Consider the following 12,582-nt stretch of genomic DNA (forward strand, 5'->3'; position numbering starts at 1 on the left):
AGATCACGACCTTTAAGCTGTGTGAGAAGGAAAACACAAAGCGCCTTGACAAAGGAATTAGCATATAATTTAGCATTGAAATGGCTAATTGAAATAGCTAAGTTAAAGTATACACATCCGCAGAGGTACCCCTTGACAAAGGAATTAGCATAGAATTTAGCATTGAAATAGCTGAGTGATTAGCTTGTAACTGGTCACAGAAATAGCTATGTTAAAGTCAGAACATGTACATGAGTACTAGGTGCCTCGGTGAATGTATCTGCTCTGACTTTAACATAGCTATTTCTGTGACCAGTTACAAGCTAATCACTCAGCTATTTCAATGCTAAATTATATGCTAATTCCTTTGTCAAGGCGCTTTGTGTTTTTCTTCTCACACAGCTTAAAGGTCGTGATCTAAGCGTGGCTTCTCTCACTCCAGCGCTGTCCTCCAGACAGTCTCGTCCCTTCACCTGATGAAGGCCGCTTGTGTTGTGGCCGAAACGTCGTGATTTTTTGTTATTTTATTTTCACCTACGTGACTTTACCCAATAGAACCAAAGAGTATGCACCCCAGTGGCTCGATGTTAACTACCTCGCCTGTGATAGAGGATATCGTGGGTTTGATCTCAACCCTGATGCCCGCATATTTGAAGTTTGCCCGTTCTCCCCGTGGCCACGTGAATTGTTCTCCGGGTCCTCCGATTTTTCCCTGCACATGTAGAATCAATTTGCGTTTCGATTATTTGGCTGCTATACATTACCACACGCCGATAAGCCAATTCTTTGAGCTATCATTTGTGGCCAGGTCGAAAAAGAGCTTTATTGCTCAGTGGGCTTCAGTTTAGAATTTACACGAAGGAATTCATGGTGGCGCAGAGATGCAATTAACTGTGTGTGGGGGGGGGGGAGAGTGAGAGAAGGGCTCGTGAAGATGGAAGGCGGCAGAATTGCAGCTGGGCAGGAGGAGGCAGGGAATTGGCTGAGGACTGGAGGGGAGAGATTTGGCAGGAAAGGAGGAACCGTTTGGAAGGTTTGAGAAAGATAATATATCAAGGGGGTGGTGCAGATGCGACCTCAGGTACGGGTACAGACCGCCTCGCCTCATATCTCTACTCCACATACTCTCCGAACTTTCCCGTCTCATCTCACTCTACTCCACACTCTCCTACCTTATATCATCTCTATTCCATTCCACTCTCCTAATTCTCCCGTCTCTACTCCACACACTCTCCAAACTCTCCCATCTCATCTATCTCCTCCACAGACTCTCTGAACTTTCCTGTTTCACCTCTCTACTCCACTCACCTCCAAAAACCACCGTCCGCATGCACAGACTGTGCTTGTGGTCCATCTCCATGGACCGCTGTCGCTTGGCAGCGCTCTCCTCCTCCTCCGGGTCACGACCTCCTCGCTTGCGGCGCCAACCCCCTGCGCAGCAGCACCCAGAGATGTACCACCACTGCGTCTCACTCTACTTATCACTTAGAGGTACCACCATTGCGTCTTTCTCTACCCATAAGTGAGAGGTACCACCACGTCTTCCTCTCCCCATCACTGAGAGGAACCACCACCGCGTCTCCCTCTACCAATCACTGAGAGGTACCACCAAGTCTTCCTCTACCCATCACTGTGCCCCCCACACAGCTACCCCCCTGTTCTCTCGCTTGTGCTATGGGGCCGTCCATAAATGACGTCACGCGATTTTGGACGATTTTAGACCCCCCCCCCCCTCGTCACAAAAAGTTAGACCTCCCCTCAAATATGATGTAACAAAACTCTGCCCCACCCCCAAATTATATTTCCATTTTGAAAATAAAACATGCTTTAATCGCTTTAAACTATTGTCATTGTAGTGCGTATTTAATGTGGCGCTGCACTCAGATGTTATAGGAGAAAACACGTATACAAAACTGAGGCTTTGGAAAGCTTAAATTTAGCATAAAATTAACTTGAAAATATTCAACGTCTAACTAAAACTGCAGATGTTCAGAATATATTGAAATTATCTTATAATCATAAAATATAAAAAGTAATTATAACTATTAAAAAAATACTTTAAACTTTGTGGTATAACAAAGCAAAATGTAGAGTACAATTATAACAATCATATATTCATTCCACAGAATGAAAAACCCTGGTAGAATCATTAGAATCAAAATGTTTCATAACAATCATTAAAACAAATTCAAAATGTAAGCTTCTCCATTCTCCCATGGAAAAGCAAAATGCTCCTTCATGGAATAAATAAAAGGTGACCTTAGTAAATTTAAATAATCAAATAGTTAAGAATGAAAATTAATAAATAAAAATTCGTGTTATAACAATTCTATAGAATGAGAATAAAATAATAAATTGATAAAATAAAATAACACAATAATATTCTCACGACGTTCCGGCCACAACACAAGCGGCCTTCATCAGGTGAAGGGACGAGACTGTCTGTCACTCCAGCGCTGTCCTACCAGACAGTCTCGTCCCTTCACCTGATTGCCATTTTCAAACCCCAACTAGTAAACCATCTTACCCAATCAAATATGCCATGATTTTTGGAATACCACAAAAACAGTTAAACTGTTTTTTTTTATATTTCCATAAAGTATTTTCTTCATTACATTTTACCATAGTTTTCTTATGCACACTATGACAATGGTTTTGATATCAGGCCATTTACACAGAGGCGTCTTAAGTAACTTTAATGTGACAAGCGAATTGCATCACAAACTTGTTTTTTTGCAGCCTCCTTGTGCAAAACCAGTCTCTTTTTTATGTAGTTATTAAACCAAAACTCACAAACTCATGGGCTGTGTTGATCAGGGAAGGTGAAGGTAAATCACCGATAACCTTGCCACGGACACACTCTTAGACAACCTCCATGAAGGACGTTTTCCCTGTGGAACGCATCATCTCGTCTGGATGCGCCGATCATTGCAGTGGTCCCCTAGAAGATCTATAGATCGCCTGAGTACCCCTACTGCTCAACAGCCATTGCAATTAATGTATGAGAGACGCGAGTTGATGGCACAGGTCAAAATATAACAAATAAATGCATCGTATATAGTTTAGACGGCAATTAATTTTGCTGACATGTATAATCAGGTTGGGTCAAATATTTTAGACAGTCCATCAATTGTCCATTGTGTCAATGTTGAAAGAATTAAGCAACATTGAAAAATAGAAAGTTCTGTATTCATCTCCTGCCAATGTCATCAATCACCCTGCCACCTTGGTCCAGTGGTTTTTACATCATATGCATTTTTGCTCTGCCAGGCCCCATTACAGGTGTTGCAAAACCAAAATACCGTGTAAAAAACTATCAGAGTTGTCTGATTTGACCCAAAACCTTTGTTCATCAATTGACTTGCAAACCTTATTACATTCTGGTGCAGTTAAAATATAGTATTCAGCGATATAAATGAACATTTTAACAACAATTTACAATGCGTTTATTTTTACATATTGATTGCCTGCATTAATTATTTTCATTTACAGTTCCCATCATTAATATCCATGATCTATAGTGTTATGTCGGTGCAGGATGGTATAATAGACTACTGCATGTTCTGGTGAATCCAGTCCAAGAATTTGGTGACCCTGCTGTAAACACCTGGCTGGTAAGCCCGTGCACAGCCATAGCCCCAGCTGGTGATTCCAGAGAGGTACCAGCGGCCGTTTGAGTCCTGGCAAACCAAGGGACCCCCAGAGTCTCCCTGCAACAGACACACGACACCAATGTTAGAAGATGACTGACGAACAAGGAGGCCTGATGGAGCGATGATTACAGTGATCCAGTATAAGCAATGACATGTCATGATACCAAAGAGGGGATGTCAGAAGGCCCGATAATTAGGTTTAAATGTTCAGTGCAAAGAGCAGTACAACTGAGGCCAGCTTAAAATGTTCAATGGGACTGGGATCTTGAATGAGGACATTTTTGTTGAAGGTCCAGTTGATGTTGACCCACCCATGCTCCTTCCAGTCAATTGGCACCAAAATGTGTTCATGAATTGACTGGAGAAGTTTGCTTTCCAAGATCCCCCTGGTGGAACATAATTGGGCCCATAGTCGTTATGTGCTCCAGATGGTTTTAAGGCAAGAGAGTTGCATCTTGTTGGTTGTTATCACAGCTCACCTGTCAGGTGTCCACCCCTCCTTCGAGGTACCCTGCACACAGCATCCTGTTGGTGATTAGAGATGGGCTATAGGCCTGCGGCCCTGGGGTGACGCACGTCTTCAAGATCTCTACTGAAGCCTCCTGAAGCTGGTCGGGTGTGTAGCCTGTTCAGTACAAGAATTCGTGTTGGAAACCGTGTTTCAGTTTCAGTTATTTATTTATTTTGGTATAGCCCTGTGAGCCATTCGGCTCTTGAATCGGGTGCAACCACAACAAAAAAAAAAACAAAAAAACGAACAAGAAAACATCTTAAAGTGAAGTACTATATTTCATCAAGACTTAGATCGTGGTACATTTAAATGTTAACAACATATCACCTGCATATCAGCTTAATGCCTGTTACATATAGTCCTCGAGCACCAGAGAGCTCTGCTACCCGACTGCCATCATTATTCCAATGGATTTTTACAAAAAAATGTTTCTTAACAAAGATTTGGGCCTCCATTAAATCAAAGGATTTGTTCAGTAGAAGATATGTGTATATTATATTTATTTTCATTATACAAACATTCACCCGAAATAACATGAATGTTCAACTATCAATTATGTTTAACTTGTGCTGTCGGAAAATAACATTGCACCGATTTATACATTAAAATCACGATACATGCCTTGAATCGTGGGTATATCAATGGATTTTTTGAATATTTGTATATGTTGTACATTAGAGGTGCTACATTTAACCCAACGTAAACAACTCAAGGGTTGTAATCCTGAGTTTAAACAGAAGGGAACTGATTTCTATGAGAAGATCGATTTTATTAGAATGTTAATCGGGTTGTGTGGAGGCTCATAACATGACAATACTGTGGTTGCTTTGTTCTTACACCATAGACACTGAGATATGGATACTAAATAATCTCTCAAACTATGCTCTATTTAGTGGTCAAAGTATCTTCTGAAATCACGTGTTTTCCCAGGTTTGGAATATTTCACCTATGGAATTACCACCTTCAAAAAGTTTTCCCCAACCAGAAATGAAGCATGATTTCCCTGGGTAGGGAAACTTCTGAAAGCGAGGTGGGAGGCAAACTAGCTGTATGTAATCGATGAAGGAAACAAGTTCTGACAGCTCCATAAGAGCAATGTCATAGTCATGGCTGCTTCCGTTGTAGCGCTCGTGGATGAGGATTCTGTTGACGCTTCTGGCCACGACAGTTGAAGCGCTGAGATCGTTCTGAGTGTGCAGGCCCAGGTATACCGTCCAGATGTTTGGGTTGTTACTAGGGGGGTAAATACACAGCCACCACATTCAGCATCAAATAACATAGGGCATTATGTTTTTTTTTTACCAAGGTAAGCCTCATTGAGTCTCAGGACTTTTTCAGGAGGGTCCTGCCAAGTTATTTCGGTAGGGGTGATGACTGCTGCTCTGTATAATCTCAACTGAGTAATTCGTGTGGGTCAGTTTTACAAGTAAGCAAATTTGGACTGTGGCGCCGGCACGCATCACGATTGCAAGTGCACTACGAAAAATCATACCTGAATGTGAAAAAAATCTGAGACGCTTAATCCCTATTCCACTTATATTCATAACTCTTTCTGCAATAAAATTCTACAAAAAATATCTTCTAATGGTGTTGTGATTCATTGTGTGAGTGGGAGCAGCGGTGGTTCATTGGTTAGCACACTGCACTTACGAAACTGTTGACCCACGTTTTAATTCCCCAAGCTTGATTCCCAACCACAGATGCAGTTATTCCTGACCAGTGTGGTGAGGTATGGTCGAACAATACCCCATGACCAACACGGTGTGCGAAGGCCTTCATCCCAAAAGCGGTCTGACAAAGGGCTGCAAGTTGTGATTATCAAACTTGTCTGCTGTGTGTGTAACATTTAACACAATGCATCCTTTTAAAGAATGACAAATAAAAATAGGGTTTACCCTTTCCGGCAATAAAACAGGTGTTAAGATATTCTTGGTGCTTTCTACGTGACTTTACCGAAAGAACCAAGAATATGAATCCCTGCAGTCACGAAAGCTTTAAATTAAAATTTAAGGTGTTAAGATGTTCAAACACGTTTAGCAAGGAATCAAGCTTGTATTAACCACACGTACTTGTGGTGAACATGCAAATAAACTTGCTCTGATAATAATATATGCATTGTCTTTGGTCTACACCAGAGACGGCCTTCTTTAGCACCTAGTTTCACCAGTGACAGACCAGAGAACGTCAAAAGGCAAACAGTACAAGGACAATGCACGTATCAGAGCATGTATAGCTCGGAGTAAAGTGTTCACAAGACATGTGAAGCAACAGAAACGCTCACCACCTCTGGAAGCAATGAGCAGCACTCACAACCCAGCGGTCACTGAAGAGGGAGCCCCCACAGGTCAGTCTGTTGAAGTTGTGCAGGCTCTCTTGCCAGGGCCATTCTCAGAGCCTTGCTTCGTAGCCTCCCACGATCCGGCTCTTCACTCTGCGTTCTGCTACGGGGATCCAACCACATTCTGAAAAACGACAAAACACAATTACTTCTATAATACAGGTTTTTTTGGGTTAGATCGCGTAAATATAGAAATGTCTAGTCAAACCCGCCATAATTCGTAAGAGATGTCACATAAACAGAACATGCCGATTCATCACTAGTACAGCACACTGGTGTGTTGGAGAGACAAGCCATAACATTTACAATCTGAGTACGACGTTTTGCTAGTAAATCTTGACTTAAAGTTTTCGTGACTGCAGGAATTCAAATTCTTTGGGTCTTTAGGTAAAGTCACGTAGATGGTTATTTTCTTTGAACCATCTACGTGACTTTACCGAAAGACCCAAAGAATATGTTTTGCTAGTAATCACAACTAGCTTCATCAGGCGACAGCCATATTTGTGGAGAAGTCCACCTGTTTCGTTCCTTATATAGAGGCGTAGATGTGATGACAACATTTGTGCACTCTTCTTGTCCAAGGTGGGGGGGGAGGATTAATGAATCAACGTACATTATGCGTGCACATTATGCGAGCCCATTGATCTGGTACTTCCTGTCCATTGCTTGTACTAAAATAGCCGTACCAGAGACAGCCTTCTTTAGGGCCTAGTCTCACCAGTGTCAGACCAGAGAACGTCAATCATTGTTTTCCATCTTCATAGATTCATCTATCATTGTAATATTTATCAACCATGGTCTAGTAATTTCTAGATGAAGATGTCTCTAATACACAAGGATTTACGCTAGGCACTATATTTGGCAAAACAATAGTTCGTGAAATCACATTTTGAACTGACAATTACCGTCATAAAATAATAATTTACCCATTTTTGTATTACGGAATTTGTACAAGAAGCGCATGAACCAAAGGATGGTCAGTTCATAAACCGGTAAATTAAGAATTAATAAATACCTCTGCTGGCTGGTATTGCGTCAACTTTGTAGAACTCCAAACTGAAGCCATATTCTGAAACAGGAAATGAGAAAACATTTTGCGTGAATATCGTGTACAGTACAAAACCTAACACAGTTATAACCGAGTCAGATGTCTTAGCAAGCAGCAACAACATCGCGTACAGTACAAAAACAGTTATAACCGAGTTTAACACGTAGGCTTTTGCGACCAATATCCATAAGAGGTGTTTTGGGTTAGATCACGTAAATATATAAATGTGTCGTTAAAACCCACCACCACCCAACACAGCCAAATAGTAAGGGTTGTCACGTAAACAGAACATGCCAATTCGTCACGAGAACAGCACAGCGGTGTGTTGGAGAGCCAAGCCACAATATTTACAATCTGAGTATGACGTTTCGCTAGCTTCATCAGGCGACAGCCAGATTTGTGGAGAAGTCTAAATGTTTCGTTCCTTATATAGAGGCGTAGATGTGGTGATCACACTTATGCGCTCTTGCGCAAAGTGGGGGGGGGGGAGAATTATGAGTCAACGTACATCATGCATGTGCATTATGAGAGCCCTTTCATCTTGTCCTTCCTGTCCATTCTGTGTATTAAAATAGCTGTACCAACGGTAATCCCTATTGAAATATGGTGCCCTTTACAGGCATGCATTTAAATAAAGTATTATTTGATTATTCTCTTCCACGCAGCACTAAGGAGGTAGCTATCTGAACGGTTACAATTATTTACAATTCTTTCAATATCGAAAGATTCTCTAATTAGTCTTGGCCAGTAGTAGCTGGTTTTGCACAGAACTTCAACATTTTCAAAATCAATTGAGTGTCCTTGTTGGCACACATATTCTGCTACTGCTGACAGTTGTATTTGGGAGTATTTAATATTTCTCTGATGTTCTTTTCGTCTCGTGCTGATCATTCGTCCTGTTTGCTCAACATAACATTTGCCACATGTGTGTTTGCCCAACATAACATTTGCCAGGTATTTGACACATTAGGGCAGCTGACAGTTGTATCTATAGGCCTTTTCCAAAATTGGTATTAATAATACTTGCTGGTAATTTTTTATAAGTAAATAAATAACACCCGCTACGACAAGGACCAGCAAACAGCAGCTGGAGATAGTAAAAAGGCCATTAAAAGAAATAAATAATAACCTACGTTGCAAAGGGAGGTTAGTGACTATTTGAAAAATCTCCAGATTGCCAAAGGACAATTCACAAACAAACCTATTTGATGTAACACAGCCGCCCGGGGTCACCAAAAGGGAAGGGGGAATTCCAGGCTTCAGGGACCCCCCCCCCCTCCGTCAGCCCGCTAAGTTGTGATGCCACGCGCACAAGCGAGTTTAAACAATTGTCCTCTTCTTTGCTATTAAAACAATGGTTAAAGTTCTGAACTCAACTATAAGGATAAGCTAACCTTATCAATCCTCACACTCACTCCAATTAAAAACCAGGCCACAATCTACATCAGTGAATCATTACCCATTTATTAATTCGATACTAAATGACCGAAGCCTCAAGAATAGTTCTGGCAGTCAGAGTTATTTCTAAGTCAAAACGAATTCTCTAACCTCAGGACATCAGGAATAAAATAAAATAAATAACTCATACATAATAGCCCGGACCCTCAGATACAGGCGAGGAGCAAAAGTTAATACAATGTTAAATCACAAATCTTGGGGACAGACACAGATAATAATGATGCAATGTTACATCAAGGGTTATCGAGAAGGAATGAGGCGGAATGGGACGGGCTTACACAGCCAAGATAGACTGTGTTCCATAGGAAGGAGCCTCCCGGCCGCCTTCGTCTTCCCGCAGTGCGGGAGAGCAGGAATTTAACACCAGAGCGAGGGAAATTTATTATCGCGGGGGCCATCTGTACACACTGCGTTGGACTTAATGATACACACACGGACTACACCCCCCCCCCCCCCCCCCCACAACGCAGAGTGGGCATCTGTTTTTTTTTCTCTCTCGCAAGAGATGCGGAGAGAGGAGAGAGAATTTCAAATTTAAGCTCGGCAAGGGACAGCGAGACGGCAGATCGGAAGAGGACATCAAGCCAGCTCCGAGGCATGGCCTCGAGACATTAGCAATGGGTGCTGTGTCCCGCAGAGAAGAGGGGCGAGGTGATGTTAGGTGCTGAGTTCGGCATGGACCGATAGAGTATCGCTGAAAGTTATTCTACATTCATCCTGATGTTTTGAGTCACCTGCAGAATCGAGGATTGTGATAAGCTGTATCGTACTAAGCTATCAGAGTTGTGTAAGAGGTGTGCAAAAACTATTTTCAAGTTTTGAGAGTGAGCGACAATAGCTCTCGACAGTTCAACAAGGCACAGCTCGGCGAGCGCCAGAAGAGGGCGGCGAGCGGCCGGCTCCAAGGGGCCCCGCGATCAACTGAGGATGGCGAGGCTCGCCGAGTAGCGATGTATCAACGAGCGTGAGTTCAGAGCTGAAAGATGAAGTATCGCACAGAAACTTTTATTTCTACATCGAATGCCAGCTCCCAGCTGCAGCGCAACCAGCCGCCCGTGAGCAAGAGTGCCAGCGTACCAGCGGCGAGCGTGATCGTGCGCATCTCCACGGAGAGAGCGCGTGCGGCGCAGCTCATCATCCAGCAGCGGAAAGAGCCCGACCAGCCGCCCGTGAGCAAAAGAGTCAGCGACCAGCGGATCAGCTCAGCATCGGCCAGCGGAAGAAGACGGCGACCAACCTGAAGACCAGCCAACCAACGACGCAGAAGAAGACTCTACAACTCACCTAGAATGGCGAGACTCGCTGTTAGCGACATGCTACGCCGTGCGAATGCAGCACCATCAGAAGAAGTATCGCTCGAAAAGCATTCCGCTCTGAACCTTGACACTCAAAGGTCACTGCAGTGATAGCTAAGCTGACGAGAATCCCAGCATCAGCCACCAGAGGGTGATCATCGCCAGAGAGAGCGCCACCAAGCGACGCCAACGGCGAGCACCTTCGCCAACAGCAACAGACGAGCTGCGGGCGCCGTCTGCCGACAGATCATCGCGCCTACAGCGCACCGTGTCAACTCGTCCACCTGCTGCGGGGCCGAACTCTGGCCGACCGCGTGAAAGAAGAAAACCCCGCTGTTCGTATGATATGCACTCTGCCCCACACTGCCACCACACCACCTGGCGTCTTCTTGACGCAAATAATTGATTCCGAACACTGGTCCACTCAACCCAATTCATATCACTCAACACACACACGAACCATTAAGAAGCCTAATCGTCAAGTACGTGAACCATCAGTGGCCGCGAAGGCGTCGCGGCTCACCGAGTGATGAGAATACGTCGTTTTAAGTACATTAATTTTTTTGTAATTTGTACTTCCAATCGCATAAATTACCAATAGATTCATCAATATAAATTAAGCCTTTGAAACCTTCGCCACGAAACTCTACGCTCACGGGGAAATGAGCGTGTAAACAGATTTCCTTATCAGACAATCTTGTCCACAAATTAATTAAAGTTCGGCCCAAGTTAAGGATCTCGTGGGAGAACACGCACACCATCGCACGCCCTTACTCTAAGCCATTTCTGTAATTATATAATCTTGCCGCTAAATCTATTGCCGTATATTTGTGCCTTAGAGAATAATAATTGTTTTGACTGCCTTTTCGCATGAATATCGTCGGATGAACTTTTAAGGACTTTTTATTCGTATTTTCCGTATGCTCGTGGTTCTCAGAGGAAATAATCAATTGTTCCGTTACCCAATTAACAACGTGATTATTGAGGGTTGAAAGGATGGATCAATGAATGAACATCGCCTGTAGTACTGTGCTGACAATTTAAAGTACAAGAATTTGCATTTTAGAGTGTTAAGGTTTTTGTTTAGAATAGAGCACATGCATGTTTTAACGACTCTCTCTATCACCAATTAAGCTCGCGTTACGCGGTGGAATTAATCATATGTGCAGTTGCCAAAGTGAAACAACGCAATCGTTGACGTTTACTGTGTTGATGCTGTGTTGAAAATTCCAAGCTCGAGAGTTTGCATGTAAAGTTAAGGTTTCGTTTAGAATAAAATTGATTAACGCAGAAGTGGTTGCGTGTTTCTTTCCTGATTTCATGCGTAATAATCTTATTTATAAGAACTGTATTCTGCGTTGCGATCTGAATTTGGAGACCTGACATAAATACGCTAATACATGCTCCGTAAATGTTACTGCGAGAATAATTGTATTACCGAGCGTTAATACGAACCTACAGTGAGGGAAAAAAGTATTTGATCCCATGCTGATTTTGTACGTTTTGCCCACTGACAAATAAATGATCAGTCTATCATTTTATTGGTAGGTTTATTTGAACAGTGAGGGACAGAATAACAACAACAAAATCCATAAAAACGCATGTCAAAAATTTTATAAATTGATTTGCATTTTAATGAGGGAAATAAGTATTTGACCCATCTGCAAAACATGACTTAGTACTTGGTGGCAAAACCCTTGTTGGCAATCACAGAGGTCAGACGTTTCTTGTAGTTGGCCACCAGGAGGAATTTTGTCCCACTCCTCCTTGCAGATCTTCTCCAAGTCATTAAGGTTTCGAGGCTGACGTTTGGCAACTCGAACCTTCAGCTCCCTCCACAGATTTTACATGGGATTAAGGTCTGGATACTGGCTAGGCCACTCCAGGACCTTAATGTGCTTCTTCTTGAGCCACTCCTTTGTTGCCTTGGCCGTGTGTTTTGGGTCATTGTCATGCTGGAATACCCATCCACGACCCATTTTCATTGCCCTGGCTGAGTGAAGGAGGCTCTCACCCAAGATTTGACGGTACATGGCCCCGTCCATCGTCCCTTTGATGCGGTGAAGTTGTCCTGTCCCCTTAGCAGAAAAACACCCCCAAAGCATAATGTTTCCACCTCCATGTTTGACGGTGGGGATGGTGTTCTTGGGGTCATAGGCAGCATTCCTCCTCCTCCAAACACGACGAGTTAAGTTGATGACAAAGAGCTCCATTTTGGTCTCATCTGACCACAACACTTTCACCCAGTTGTCCTCTGAATCATTTAGATGTTCATTGGCAAACTTAAGACGGGCATGTAT

The sequence above is a fragment of the Petromyzon marinus genome, chromosome 51, assembly GCF_048934315.1.
Source record: "Petromyzon marinus isolate PM22_M1 ecotype Great Lakes invasive population chromosome 51, UKy_Petmar_22M1.pri1.0, whole genome shotgun sequence".
NCBI classification, from domain to species: domain Eukaryota; kingdom Metazoa; phylum Chordata; class Hyperoartia; order Petromyzontiformes; family Petromyzontidae; genus Petromyzon; species Petromyzon marinus.